General features: G+C 46.3%; 1 pseudogene; it reads left to right on the top strand.

The window, feature by feature from the left end:
* Nucleotides 1-13,029, top strand: part of LOC123067949 (uncharacterized) — a 32,851-nt pseudogene extending 19,822 nt beyond the window's left edge.
* Nucleotides 13,030-13,738: the final 709 nt, after the last annotated feature.

Raw genomic sequence — 13,738 nt, 5'->3', positions numbered from 1 at the left:
CCCCTAAAAAGTAATCCTTCAAAAGAATCTTTTGTTGTTTTTTCCAAAAGATATTGCATACAAACACCATTTGAACGTATTTTTTTAACAACATATTAAGTTAAAACTTAAGAATTCAAATACATATCAAAACGTAATGTTTTCAAACACAATCCAAATAACAATCTAAAACCCCAAGTTTGGTTTGGTTTGGCGTGTGAGGTGTTAAGTCCTCAATGTGTGAAAAATCATGGAAGATTTTTGTAGGTGCTAAGGTTGAGTTTAGAATGTCTTTTGAAGAGTAAAATGTGTACATGTTGCTACAGTGGCTCAATTCTCAGCCATTGATTATCAATCATTCATACCATAGCTGGCACATGCAAGCACCTATACAGTGGCTCCAAATTTTAGAATGTGTGTAGGTGTTGCTACGTGTGGGCACATGGACTCGAGCTATTCCGAACCTTTATAAGATAACAAGTTATCTCTCTAATTAGTTATCGAGTCCACTTTGAGCACTCTTCCCGGTCTTCTTTTCATTCTCGTGACACCAACCCCTGCATATGGCACCTCCACCGTCACTATTTCCGCTCTTTGCTGTGTTCTCTTTTTCAACAGTGCCTCTGTGCCGGTCACTGTGAGTGGGAAGACGGAAACACTATCGGTGAGTGCCGGAGGAGTCTCCGCGCATATGCCTCTGGTTATGCGAGGGGAAGTTGTCGCCTGCACAGAGTCACACAATTGCCACAAAGCTATGAAGGATGGCGAAAGCACAGAAGGTGCATCAGAGCTTGTCCTAGCATGGCAGCTGCAACTTTCACTGCGTACATTAAGTACTGGTGCAACCACGAGAAGCAAATGCAGAGGTGTCTAAGAACATGGTCGCACAGGTGTCAGATTCATGCAGTGGGCATAAACGCTTACCATTTATTTATACTAAACATTTTTATTTCTTTGTAAAGCTGTTCTACATGTGACCTTAAACATTGTAGTTCTCTATTTTACTTAGCACCTATGTAATGATACAACTAAATATTAAGATACATATTCTTGTTATACAATTTTGACATATGTTATGGAAAATACAATTTTGCTAAATTTGAAGCATATATATTACAACGAGTTTGACATACTTATTTTTTCCTTTTTCAAACTCTGCCTCTTTTTTCATATAACCAAGGGAAACCAAAGTATTCTAGATCAGAGAAAAAGGGGAAATGATCAAATTATAAGTCTTACGAATTAAAATATGCAACTTAGACGATTGTAGATATATGATGGCAACGTATCGGGTGAAAACGCTTGTTCAGTGAAAATCTGAAAACTTTCCCTCTTAACCATTAGATCTAAAATGAACGGATAATATGAGAGGTGGGATCCCCCTTAGCCACTTGAACGTGCACTAGTGCAGAACCGGGCAATAGCACCGGTTCGTAAGGCCTTCTAGTGCCGGTTCCACAACCGGCACTAAAGTGTGGTCACTAAAGCCCCCCCCCCCCCCTTTAGTACCGGTTCAGCACGAACCGGTGCTAAAGGGCAACCACGTGGCACGAGTCAGCTCCGGGGGCCTGGAGCCCTTTAGTACCGGTTGGTAAGACCAACCGGTACTATAAGGTTGGGAGGGTTTTAGTTTTATGATTTCTTTTTCATTTAATTTTGTGTTTCCATTTTAATTCTTTTTTGTTTGCTGGTATTTTACGATACTACACATTGTACACGTTATGCATATATATATAAATAGAATTTCTAGTAGAACCAATCATGCATATATATATCATCAATGTCTCACAAACCATCATATTAATTAATTCACACATACACACATGTATAGCTATATACAATTTCTCCTACATATGCATTGCCTTCGGAGCCAATGGCATTATAGCCTAATTGGTGCCTTCGGAGCACGATGACAATTGGAAGTGGTTTTTATGGGGGCGGTAGCGGGTAATAGTATTCTCCCTTCGGATTTATGACCTGGTCGAGCAAAAATCCCGCTATTTCCTCTTGAAGTGCTTCTACGCGCTCCGTTTCTAGGAGCTTCGCCCGCACCTCTCTCAACTGTTAAGAAGGAGATCAATATGCATGTGTATTAGTTGTGTGACTAGATATCGATAATGGTGTACAAATTGTGAATAGTGTTTTGACAAGCGTACCCATTCCTGTCTTTGAGATCTGCTCCTTTCGAACGCCATCATGCGAATGTTCTCGCAAACACAGAATGCACACAGATTAGTCCCCTGCGCCTGCTTCAGGGCCTTTACGAGAATGGAATTTGATCAGATAATAATTAATCAAGCATGATAATTAAAGAGATGGCAGCTAGCTAGCTAGCTAGTACTACTTAATTACTTACCTTGGGTCTTCCCCATTTAAGCTTTTCTTTCCATTCGCCGTCCGTGACCCTGATGAACCTTGCCCAAGCCCTGCCCGCCGAAAAAGAAAATGAATAAAGGGGTTATTAAATAGTTCATATCATGAAATGACGAACTAAATAGGCCGAGATATATAGTTAATAATGATTGAAATTACCTGTTGACTATCCCAAACAAGATGTTATAGTCAGTTTTTTCTTTGAGTAGTGAGTCCAGTATTTTAACTGTTCCGGGATCAACTTTAATGATACACAAGACCCAGTGATAGCTGCATGCACACACGTTTGCATGTCTAAATTAAGCGGGCATATGTAAGCAAAAACATGTCGCTAGCTAGTAGGCAAAAACAGAGAATTTGTAGTATAAGACAGTGTGACTCACTGGAAGTTGTAAGCAAGTAGTATATCTTCATTGTATTTGAGGCGCTTCAAGAACTCTAGCATGTTGTCCTCTACGGCCTTTCGATGACGTTCATCTAATTTCCATGTGTATTCATTAACGGTGTTTGGGTCAATGAACCCAATGCCATAGCGTCCACCTTTTCTCATTTCATACATCTTCATCCTGCATATAATACCACAGAAAAGAATATAGTGAGGATAATTACAGGTAATGATTGATCAAAAGGATCACTACAGCTAGCTTGAGACTTAAATTACAGAAAGAAATCACTTACAGACAATAGCAACTGACGATAGATTTGTCGAGTGCGTCTTGATTGTATAACTGAAACAGTTCAGAATACTCAACGGACACAGCTTTCTCATGGTAGTAATGATCCTCCTTGACATTCACCATGAGGGACAATCGATCGGAAATCTTGGTAGTGTCCATGTACCATTGATGCAATTCATACATTCTCGTTGGGAGGTTCTTGACCTTGTCTGGCTCGACCAAAGGTTGGCCCCGGACATATTTCCGTTTTATTTCATCCTCTCTAAGCACAGGCATGGGCTCGATCTCGAGGAGTTGTCCAACAGTGATTTTGAGAACTTCAGCCTGCATTATATGCTCCTCGTTATTACCACATTGCCCACCTCAGGAACGTAAACTGTTTGCCCACAATAATATTGGGCGCGCGTACTGTCACGTGTTGTTGGCACAACAAGCGAGGGGATCGATTGCGCCGCCTGTTCTCCCAGCTGGGGAATGGTTTTCCCGCATTTTTTGACAGCTGCTTCTTGTTTGCTCGATCCCGAGCTCGCCTCCTTACGTACACATGCTCGATTTAACTTCCTGATGTGGCGCTCATAGTCTGTGTCAACAGGCTTGGGAGCTGGTGGTTGAGCCATACGAATGAAGTGGTCAATCGTTTCCTCAGGCACTTTCTTCCTTGGCGGCGTTGGCGGTTTCGGTGCAAAATGGGCTTCCACCTCGGACTTTGATATGGCTGCGATTTCCTCCTCGGACCTGTCATAAGCCCTCTGCGGAAGAGGCGTGAGGCTTGGACCATATTTAGATCGCTTGCCTCCGCCTGTACTTCCTGTACTACCTCGACTCGTACCGCTACGCACCATAGCTGCGGGGTGTCTCTTCTGTGATTGCTGAGGCGGCGGAGACGGCTGACGGGGCTGAGTTGGACGAGGAGGAGTGGCCGCCTGAAGCTGTGCCGGACTTGGAGGAGGAGTGGCCTGAGGTTGTGCCAGACTTGGAGGAGGAGTGGATGTCTGACGCTGTGCAGACTTGGAGGAGGAGGAGTGGCCTGACACTTTGCCGGACTTGGAGGAGGAGTGGCCTAACACTTTGCCGGACTTGGTGGACTTGCAGGAGCGGGAGACTGTTGACTCGGTGGCGGTGTCGGTGGCCTTCGAATGATGATGCAATCATTTTTCCATAGGATGATACAATGTTTGGCGTATCGGAGAAAGCGCTCGTCGTCACCTCCAGGATAGTCAAGCTCTAGCTCCGAATATGGGTCCACCACCTCATCAACCAAGACACGAGCATAGCCCGCTGGAATCGGGTTGCAATGGAAGGTTGCCTCGGGGGGATTTGTAAAAGCAATGGTGTCCGCCACCTTCATGGATATGTTCTTCATTTTGACGTGTAGCTCGCAGCTAGTGTTCTCCGTGATGTCATCCACGGGGTATCTACCCAGCATTGCGTCGTCCGGGGCGGAACCCACGCTGCTTCTCGGCATGGATGGGGCGGTGCTATCCAATGCTGGATCATTCGCTAGCTGCTGCAGCTGCTGAGACCCCCTTTGCTGGGTAAGTGAGTCGATCTGCTCCTGCTGCCGCTGGAATTTGACTACCAACTCCGCTTGACTTGCTTCTAGGCCTTGAAGGCGTTCATAGTCCCGCTTCCTCTGCTCCTCCTCCATCTTCCTCTTCTTCTCCTCCGCAATCTTCTTTCTCGCACAGGTTCTGTAGTCGTTGTTCCAGTCTGAGAACCCCTTATACCACGGAATAGCGCCCTTGCCTCGTGTTCTTCCCGGGTGTTTAGGATTTCCCAAGGCACGCGTAAGCTCGTAGTTCTCTCTGTTGGGCTGGAACACCCCCGATCGTGCCTCTTCTATTGCAACAAGTATCGCATCGTCGGCTCCCTTCAGACTTGCCCTCGTCGAAACATTGCCTGTCTTCGGGTCCAACTCCCCCCCATGCGCATAGAACCAAGTCCTGACCCTGGGGGGCCAGCTCTTAGTAACCGGAGTGGCAACTGCATCCTCCATCTCTTTCTCAGACTTATCCCACTTAGGCATTGCCACCGCATAGCCACCTGGCCCCAGCTTATGGAACTTATCCTTTTTTTCGGCATTCTTCTTGTTTATTCTCGACCATTCCTTAGCTAATTCCGAATCCTTGAATTTCACGAAATTGTCCCAATGAGCACGTTGGTTGTCTAGTGTTCCCTCGAATACTGGAGTCTTCCTTCCTCCCTTGACGTACTTGTCCCATTCACGACTCTTGTGGTTCTTGAATGCAACCGCCATCTTCCTAAGAGCAGCGTCCTTGACTTTCTGCACATCTGCTTCTGTGAAATGATCTGGTAGGGTGAAATGTTCCATGAGAGTATCCCAAAGCAGATCTTTTTGATTCTTGTCGACAAAAGTAACATCTGGACGTGGAGCAGCGTCCTCTTTGCCTTTTTGTCTTTTGTCTTTTGCTGGCTCTCTCCATTCTTGAAGGGAGATCGGGAGTTGGTCCTTCACAAGAACTCCGCACTGACGAATGAACTTGTCCGCAATATTCTTAGGCGCTAATGGTTCGCCATTAGGTCTGATTGCCTCGATATTGTACTTTACGTCCTCCTTCAACTTTTTGTTCGGGCCTCGTTTCGTCCTTTTGCCTGAAGATTTGCTCGATCCGGATGGCTGAAAGAACAAAGATCGATTCGTTAATATATCTTCAAGTCATTTAAAACATGTGATGATCACCAGATACCTGCTTATATAAATATATATACCTCGTCAGTCTTTGTTGTTTTAGGATCAACATGTTCTTCGTCATCGTCATAATCGTAGTTCATGACTTCATCAATTCGGTCGTCGCGATCGAATATCATATCACCCCCTCCGGTGTTGTTTAGAAATTCGGAGCCGTCATAATCTTCTTCATTCTGATCATCATTTGGCCCACATATCATATTGAACATGGTCTGTTCTCCCTCTCTGTCGGTATTGTCTGCCATAGCTTTTATTTAACTAATTCAAAAGAAATATAAAACAATTTAGTATTCAAATTACATCATCTCGAATAATAGATATAATCCCGAATACTTTGTCTAGAATAATAGATATAATCTCGAATACATCGTCTCGAATAATATATAATATTGAATAGTACATCACTGGCTAGCTAATTAAAGATCAAATACTATAGAAGAATCTAGGACACTCGCGGTTCCTGCGGCGCGGGCGGTGGACACCCAAAGAGAAGGAACCCTCACAGGATCATAGCTGAAGTGAGATCCCCGAAGATACTGCCAGGTATTGGAGAACCTGCCGCCCTCTAACGCAACCATGTAGCGATGGACGTGCTCGTCCTCCTCCCTGACACGGCGACGTACCACCTCCGGCGGGGCCGGGTCCCTCCGCACCGAAACTGGCCCACGCGAACGCCACCAAATGAGATCAGGGTTGACGACGGGACCCGGGGCCGGGTTCCTCATCAAGCGGCGCGCCCCTCCAGGCAGAACCTCCCAGTGCCAGCCCGGCGGAGCCCAGTCCCGGACATGGGTCGGCTGGACGTCGTCGCGGACGGGTCGACGGCGAGGATGCGGGCCGGGCATCGTCGAGAACAAATACTAGCTATATGCCCGCAAAAAGTAACATTTTTTTAATGATTGGATTTTGATAACTAAAATTTCTAACATTTCTATATAACACTAATTATGCTAATCTAAATAATCTAAATAACACTAAAATTTCTAACATTTCTATATAACACTAATTTCTAACATTTCTATATAACACTAATTTCTAACTGATTAAACACTAATTATATCCATACAAAATACATGTGTGTCTGTACTAATTAAACACTAATTATCTAAACTAACTAAACATACAAAATAATAATCTAAATAATCTAAACTAATTAAAGACTAATTATCTAAACTAATTAAACATGCTTGTGTGTGTGTACGGGCTCGGGGAGGGCTCACAGCGGGCGAGGCAACGGCGAGGTGACGGCCGGGGCGGCGACGGCGGGGACGGGGACGGCGCGACGGGGACGGGGACGGCGCGACGGGGACGGGCCCGGGGCGGCGACGGAGACGAGGGCGGCGACGGGGACGGGGGCGGCGACGGGGACGGGGGCGGCGACGGAGACGAGCGGCGACGGAGACGGAAACAAAGGAACAAACAGAGAGGAAAACTGAAATTTTCGTAGCCGTTGTATATATAGAAGGCACCTTTAGTACCGGTTGGATCCACCAACCGGTACTAAAGGCCTGTTTTGGCCAGGCCAAGCAGCCGGAAGCGACCCCCTTTAGTACCGGGTGGTGGCACAAACCGGTACTAAAGGCCCCCCCTTTAGTACCGGTTTGTGCCACGACCTGGTACTAAAGGGGGTGCGCTGGCGCAGGTGCGGTGCGACAAGTTTAGTCCCACCTCACTAGCCGAGGGGCGACCGCACTGGTTTACAAACCCCCGTGCGGTCGCTCTCTCGAGCTCCTCTACAAAGCAGGCTTACTGGGCCTACGTGTTCTTTGCAGCCCTGTAGGCCCACTTGGCCTTTGCGGGCCTGCATCCTGGCCCAACGACAGGTTGGGTTTCTAGTCGTATGCAGGCCGCTCTAGCCTAGTAGGCGGGCTTTTTTTTTGCTTTATTTATTTTTGTGTATTTAGAGTTTCTTTGTGAACATTTTTGTTTTAGGTACAAAAAATTACAAACTTTTTGTTAGGGCTTTTTTTTATTATTTTTTGCTTTATTTATTTTTGTGTTGTTTTTTTGTGTATTTAGAGTTTCTTTGTGAACATTTTTGTTTTAGGTACAAAAAATTACAAACTTTCTGTTAGTGCCCGTAGTTTTCAAATTTGAATAGTTTAAATTTTGAATTATTTGAAATTAGTGTGAATCACTAGTTTGTGAATAACTTAACTTTAAAAATCAGTAAAGGCATGAAAGAATTTGTTTGCACATAAAATTTCTTCGCGTTTCAAATGCCAAAACACATAACTACCCTAACTATTACAGAGATTCCCCTCTCGGTGCGAAACACAGAAGAAAGTGATGATAGCTAGTGAAGCCGATCACATCCCAGATCTTAGGGTGTGAAACTTTTTCTTCGCGTGTGTCCCTTTGCGCCGTAACCATGGAAAATCTTCATCATTTAACGGGATGCTCGGGTCAATATTCACTGTGAATGGAGCAATTTCATCAAACTTTTCATAATCTTCTGACTTGTCTGTCTTGTCATCCACTCCCACGATGTTTCTCTTCCCAGAAAGAACTATGTGCCGCTTTGGCTCATCGTATGATGCATTCGCTTCCTTATCTTTTCTTTTTCTTGGCTTGGTAGACATGTCCTTCACATAGAAAACCTGTGCCACATCATTCGCTAGGACGAATGGTTCGTCTGCATACGCAAGATTGTTGAGATCCACTGTTGTCATTCCGTACTGTGGGTCTTCCGTTACCCCGCCTCGTGTCATATTGACCCATTTGCACCGAAACAAAGGGACCTTTAAATCACGTCGATAGTCAAGTTCCCATATGTCCTGTATATAACCATAATATGTTTCCTTTCCCATCTTGGTTTCTGCATCAAAGCGGACACCACTGTTTTGGTTGGTGCTCTTCTTATCTTGGGCGATCGTGTAAAATGTATTACCATTTATCTCGTACCCTTTGAAAGTCATTATATTCGAAGATGGTAACTGGGAAAGCAAGTATAGGTCATCTTCAATAGAGGTGTCATGCATGGTACGTGTCTGCAACCAGCTGGCAAAACTCCTGGTTTGTTCACGTGTAATCCAGTCATCAGACCGCTCCGGGTGTTTGGAGCGTAGCAAATTCTTGTGTTCATCCATATACGGAGCCACCAAGGCGGAATTCTGTAGAACTGTGTAGTGTGCTTCAGTGAGAGAATGTCCGTCCATACATATTATTTGTTCCCCTCCTAGCGTGCCTTCTCCATCCAGTCTGCCCTTATGCCGCGATTCAGGAACACCAATCGGCTTAAGGTCAGGAATAAAGTCAATACAAAACTCAATGACCTCCTCATTTTGATGGCCCTTGGAGATGCTTCCTTCTGGCCTAGCACGGTTATGAACATATTTCTTTAAGACTCCCATGAACCTCTCAAAGGGGAACATATTGTGTAGAAATACAGGACCCAAAACGTTAATCTCTTCGCACAGGTGAACTAGGACGTGTGTCACGATGTTGAAGAAGGATGGTGGGAACACCAACTCGAAACTGACAAGACATTGCACCAAATCATTCTGTAACCTTGGTATGATTTCTGGATCGATTACCTTCTGAGAGATTGCATTGAGAAATGCACATAGCTTCACAATGGCTAATCGAACGTTTTCCGGTAGAAGCCCCCTCAATGCAACCGGAAGCAGTTGCGTCATAATCACGTGGCAGTCATGAGACTTTAAGTTCTGGAACTTTTTCTCTGCCATGTTTATTATTCCTTTTATATTCGATGAGAAGCCAGACGGTACCTTAATACTGAGCAGCATTGAAAGAAGATTTCCTTCTCTTCTTTGGTAAGAGAGTAGCTTGCATGACCCTGATATATGCCGTCTTCTCCGTGCATACGTTGCTGGTCCTCCCGTGCCTCAGGTGTATCTTTTGTCTTCCCATACACGCTCAAGAAGCCAAGCAGGGTCACGCAAAGATTCTTCGTCACGTGCATCACATCGATTGCGGAGCGGACCTCTAGGTCTTTCCAATATGGCAGGTTCCAAAATATAGATTTCTCCTTCCACATGGGTGCGCGTCCGTCAGCGTCCTTTGGAACAGGTTGTCCGCCAGGACCCTTTCCAAATATCACCTTCAAATCCTTGACCATATCATGTACATCAGCACCAGTACGGTGGCGAGGCTTCGTCCGGTGATCCGCCTCACCTTTGAAATGCTTGCCTTTCTTTCTTATAGGATGCCTGCTCGGAAGAAATCGACGATGTCCCAGGTACACATTCTTCTTACAACTATTCAAATATATATTGTCAGTGTCATCCAAACAGTGCGTGCATCCGTGGTATCCCTTGTTTGTCTGTCCTGAAAGGTTACTGAGAGCAGGCCAATCATTGATGGTCACGAACAGCAATGCCTTTAGGTCAAATTCTTCCTGTTTGTGCTCATCCCATGCACGTACACCTGTTCCATTCCACAGTTGTAAGAGTTCTTCAACTAATGACCTTAGGTACACATCAATGTCGTTGCCGGGTTGTTTAGGGCCTTGGATGAGCGCTGGCATCATAATGAACTTCCACTTCATGCACAACCAAGGAGGAAGGTTATACAAACATAGAGTCACAGGCCAGGTGCTATGGTTGCTGCTCTGCTCCCCAAAAGGATTAATGCCATCTGCGCTTAGACCAAACCATACGCTCCTTGCGTCATCTGCAAACTCCTTCCCGTACTTTCTTTCGATTTATCTCCACTGCGACCCGTCAGCGGGTTCTCAACTTTCCGTCTTTCTTACGGTCTTCTCTGTGCCATCGCATCGCCTTGGCATGCTCTTTGTTTTGGAACAAACGTTTCAACCGTGGTATTATAGGAGAATACCACATCACCTTGGCAGGAATCTTCTTCCTGGGGCGCTCGCCCTCGACATCACCATGCTCATCGCGGCTGATCTTATAGCGCAATGCACCACATACCGGGCAAGCGTTCAAATCCTCGTACTCACCGCGGTAGAGGATGCAATCATTAGGGCATGCATGTATCTTCTGCACCTCTAACCCTAGAGGGCAGACAACCTTCTTTGCTTCGTACGTACTCTCGGGCAATTCGTTGTCCTTTGGAAGCATATCCTTTATCATTACCAGCAACTTTCCAAATCCCTTGTCAGATACACCATTCTCTGCCTTCCATTGTAGCAATTCTAGTGTGCTGCCCAGCCTTTTCTTGTCACCTACGCAATTCAGGTACAACAATTTTTTGTGATCCTCTAACATGCGCTGCAACTTCTTCTTCTCCAAATCACTTGCGCAGTTTCTCGTTGCATCGGCAATGGCCCGGCCTAGATCATCAACGGGCTCATCTGATGCCTCTTCTTCAGCTTCTTCCCGCATTGCCGGCTCAGCTTCTTTCCGCATTACCGGCTCAGCTTCTTCCCCCATTGTTGTATCATCGTATTCAGGGAACCCTTGGCCAGGATAGCTGTCGTCGTCCTCTTCTTCTTCATTGTCTTCCATCATAACCCCTCTTTCTCCGTGCTTGGTCCAAACATTATAGTGGGGCATGAAACCGGACTCAAACAGGTGGACGTGAATGGTTCTTGACGTAGAGTAATTGCGACCATTCTTACAGCCAGCACATGGACAAGGCATAAAACCATCCGCCCGCTTGTTTGCCTCAGCCGCAAGCAGAAAAGTATGTACGCCCTCAACGAACTTGGGAGAGCATCGGTCATTGTACATCCATTGCCGGCTCATCTTCATTACACAACACCGAATAGACCAAATTAATACAAGTTCATACATAAAGTTCATACAACACTTAAATGCAACAAACAAATAACTCTCTAGCTAAAGCATTTAAATGCAACAACAAATGCGATCTAGATTGCAACTAAGGTAACAATTGATCCAAAAGCATAATGATACCAAACCTCACTATCGATGGCATATTTTCTAATCTTTCTAATCTTCGACGACATCGGCAACATGCAACTCCAATTCCATCTTCTCCCCCTCAATTCTTTTCAATTTTTCTTTCAAGTACTCGTTTTCTCTTTCAACTAAATTTAACCTCTCGACAATAGGGTCGGTTGGAATTTCCGGTTCACATACCTCCTAGATAAAAATATCTATGTCAACTTGATGGGCATAATTTGTCATAAACACGAAATGCAACAAATAGTTTTAAAAGAGAATATACCACATCCGAATCATAACAAGGACGAGGGCCGACGGGGACGGATATCAAAACCATGGCACTATGTATAACAAAGAACGTACGGGTAAGATAATTATTATACGAGTAACTATATATCCAAATCACACAAACATCAATTTTTTATATAAAATTTCATGAACAAGAGGCTCACCACAAGGTGGTGCCGGCGACGGGACGAAGGGTTTATATGCAGGAGGACCTATAGTACCGGTTCGTGGCACGAACCGGTACTAAAGGTGCCGGGTGGGGCCCAGACTGGCAACATCCTGCCACCATCCTCATTAGTACCGGTTCGTGGCACGAATCGGTGCTAAAGGTTAGCCACGAACCGGTACTAATGGGAGCGGCCCGGCTAGCCGTTGGAACCGGCACTAATGTATACATTTGTGCCGGCTCTAATACAAACCGGCACTAATGTGCTTCACGTTTGACCCTTTTTCTACTAGTAGTGTTTGACAGAAACCCCCTGCCGCATCTTAATCTCCTTGTACAACTTCATCTCCTACCTCACGCGATCTAATCCCTGTGAAAACAAATCACCGCTGGAGCTCGCCGGAGACCCCGCGCCCGCGTGCCCGCCGGCCTCGCCGCGCGCGTCATCGCCAAGCACGCCGCTGGCGCTGGAGATGGCGCCGGTGACGTTCACGCCGACGAAGCGCACGCCGCGCTGGTCTCCCTGGGCACGCTCTACGCCGGGGCGAAGGCACTGGGCGACGAATTCTTCGTCACCGCCACGCCCGACCACGACGCGATCCTCTGCCCGGCGATCCCCTCCGCCGCGCTCGCGCTGCTGCTCGCTGGCGAGCCGGCCGCGGCGGCGGCCGCCGCCCCTCCGCCTGCCCCGCCGAAGCAGTACTTCCGGTGCGCGGGCCCATACGGGACATCGTGCCGCGGGAACCCGACGTGCGTGACGGACGTGGCCGGCCTGCCGTGCCTGGTGTGCCGGCAGCCGATGATGGTGGAGATGTGGTGGAGCCCCGGCGACGCGCACGGCAAGCTGGCGCAGGCGGCGGCGGCAGGAGCAGGAGGTACGTGAAGGAGGTGGTGAGCTACCTGGTGATGGACGACCTCACGGTGGAGCCCATGCCCACCATCTCCGCCATCATGCTGCTCAAGAAGTTCGGAGCTGTTGGCGCCACCGGAGGCCGTTCATAGGTTCTCCTAGTATGTACAGAAAATCACAGGGATCTCCCCTGTCCAACCCGACGGTCATCAACGGCCGCGAGCGCCGGGTCTCCGGCGAGCTCCGGCGGTGATTTGTTTTCACAGGGACTAGATCGCCTGAGGTAGGAGATGAAGTTGTACAAGGAGATTAAGATGTGGAGGGGGGGGTTTCTGTCAAACACGTTTAAGTGGCTAAGGGGGGTCCCACCTCTCATATTATCCGTTCATTTTAGATCTAATGGTTAAGAGGGAAAGTTTTCAGATTTTCATTGAACAAGCGTTTTCACCCGATACGTTGCCATATATGATTGATGTTTGTGTCTACTAGTTCTCTTAAATATCATGGCTCGTAGTTATGAAGTTGTCTAGGATTTTTAGAATGCATGCTTGTCTAATTTGTGTGGAACTACATAAAATGCGTAATTATCTTCGCACTTAATGCAAAATTCAGAATATGAAAAATATCTACGACTGGTTTGTCCTAAAATTGTTGCATTTGTTTACTAGTTTTTTCATGACCAAATATGCCGTTTGTGTTCTCGGATTAAGCAATCAACTAGTATGCCATGCATCTAATGCACCTACTCTAGTGTTAGCATCATTTAGCTCAACACACATCAAATGTGTATATTTTTCCTTGGTTTGATATGTATGCAAGTCCCTCTTTCAAAAGTCCAAATTTTTGCTACATAAACCCAAG

This window comes from Triticum aestivum, chromosome 3B, assembly GCF_018294505.1.
Source record: "Triticum aestivum cultivar Chinese Spring chromosome 3B, IWGSC CS RefSeq v2.1, whole genome shotgun sequence".
Classification (NCBI taxonomy): Eukaryota; Viridiplantae; Streptophyta; class Magnoliopsida; order Poales; family Poaceae; genus Triticum; species Triticum aestivum.
Note: the sequence above shows the minus strand (reverse complement) of the source record. Positions and strands in the feature narration are given on the sequence as shown.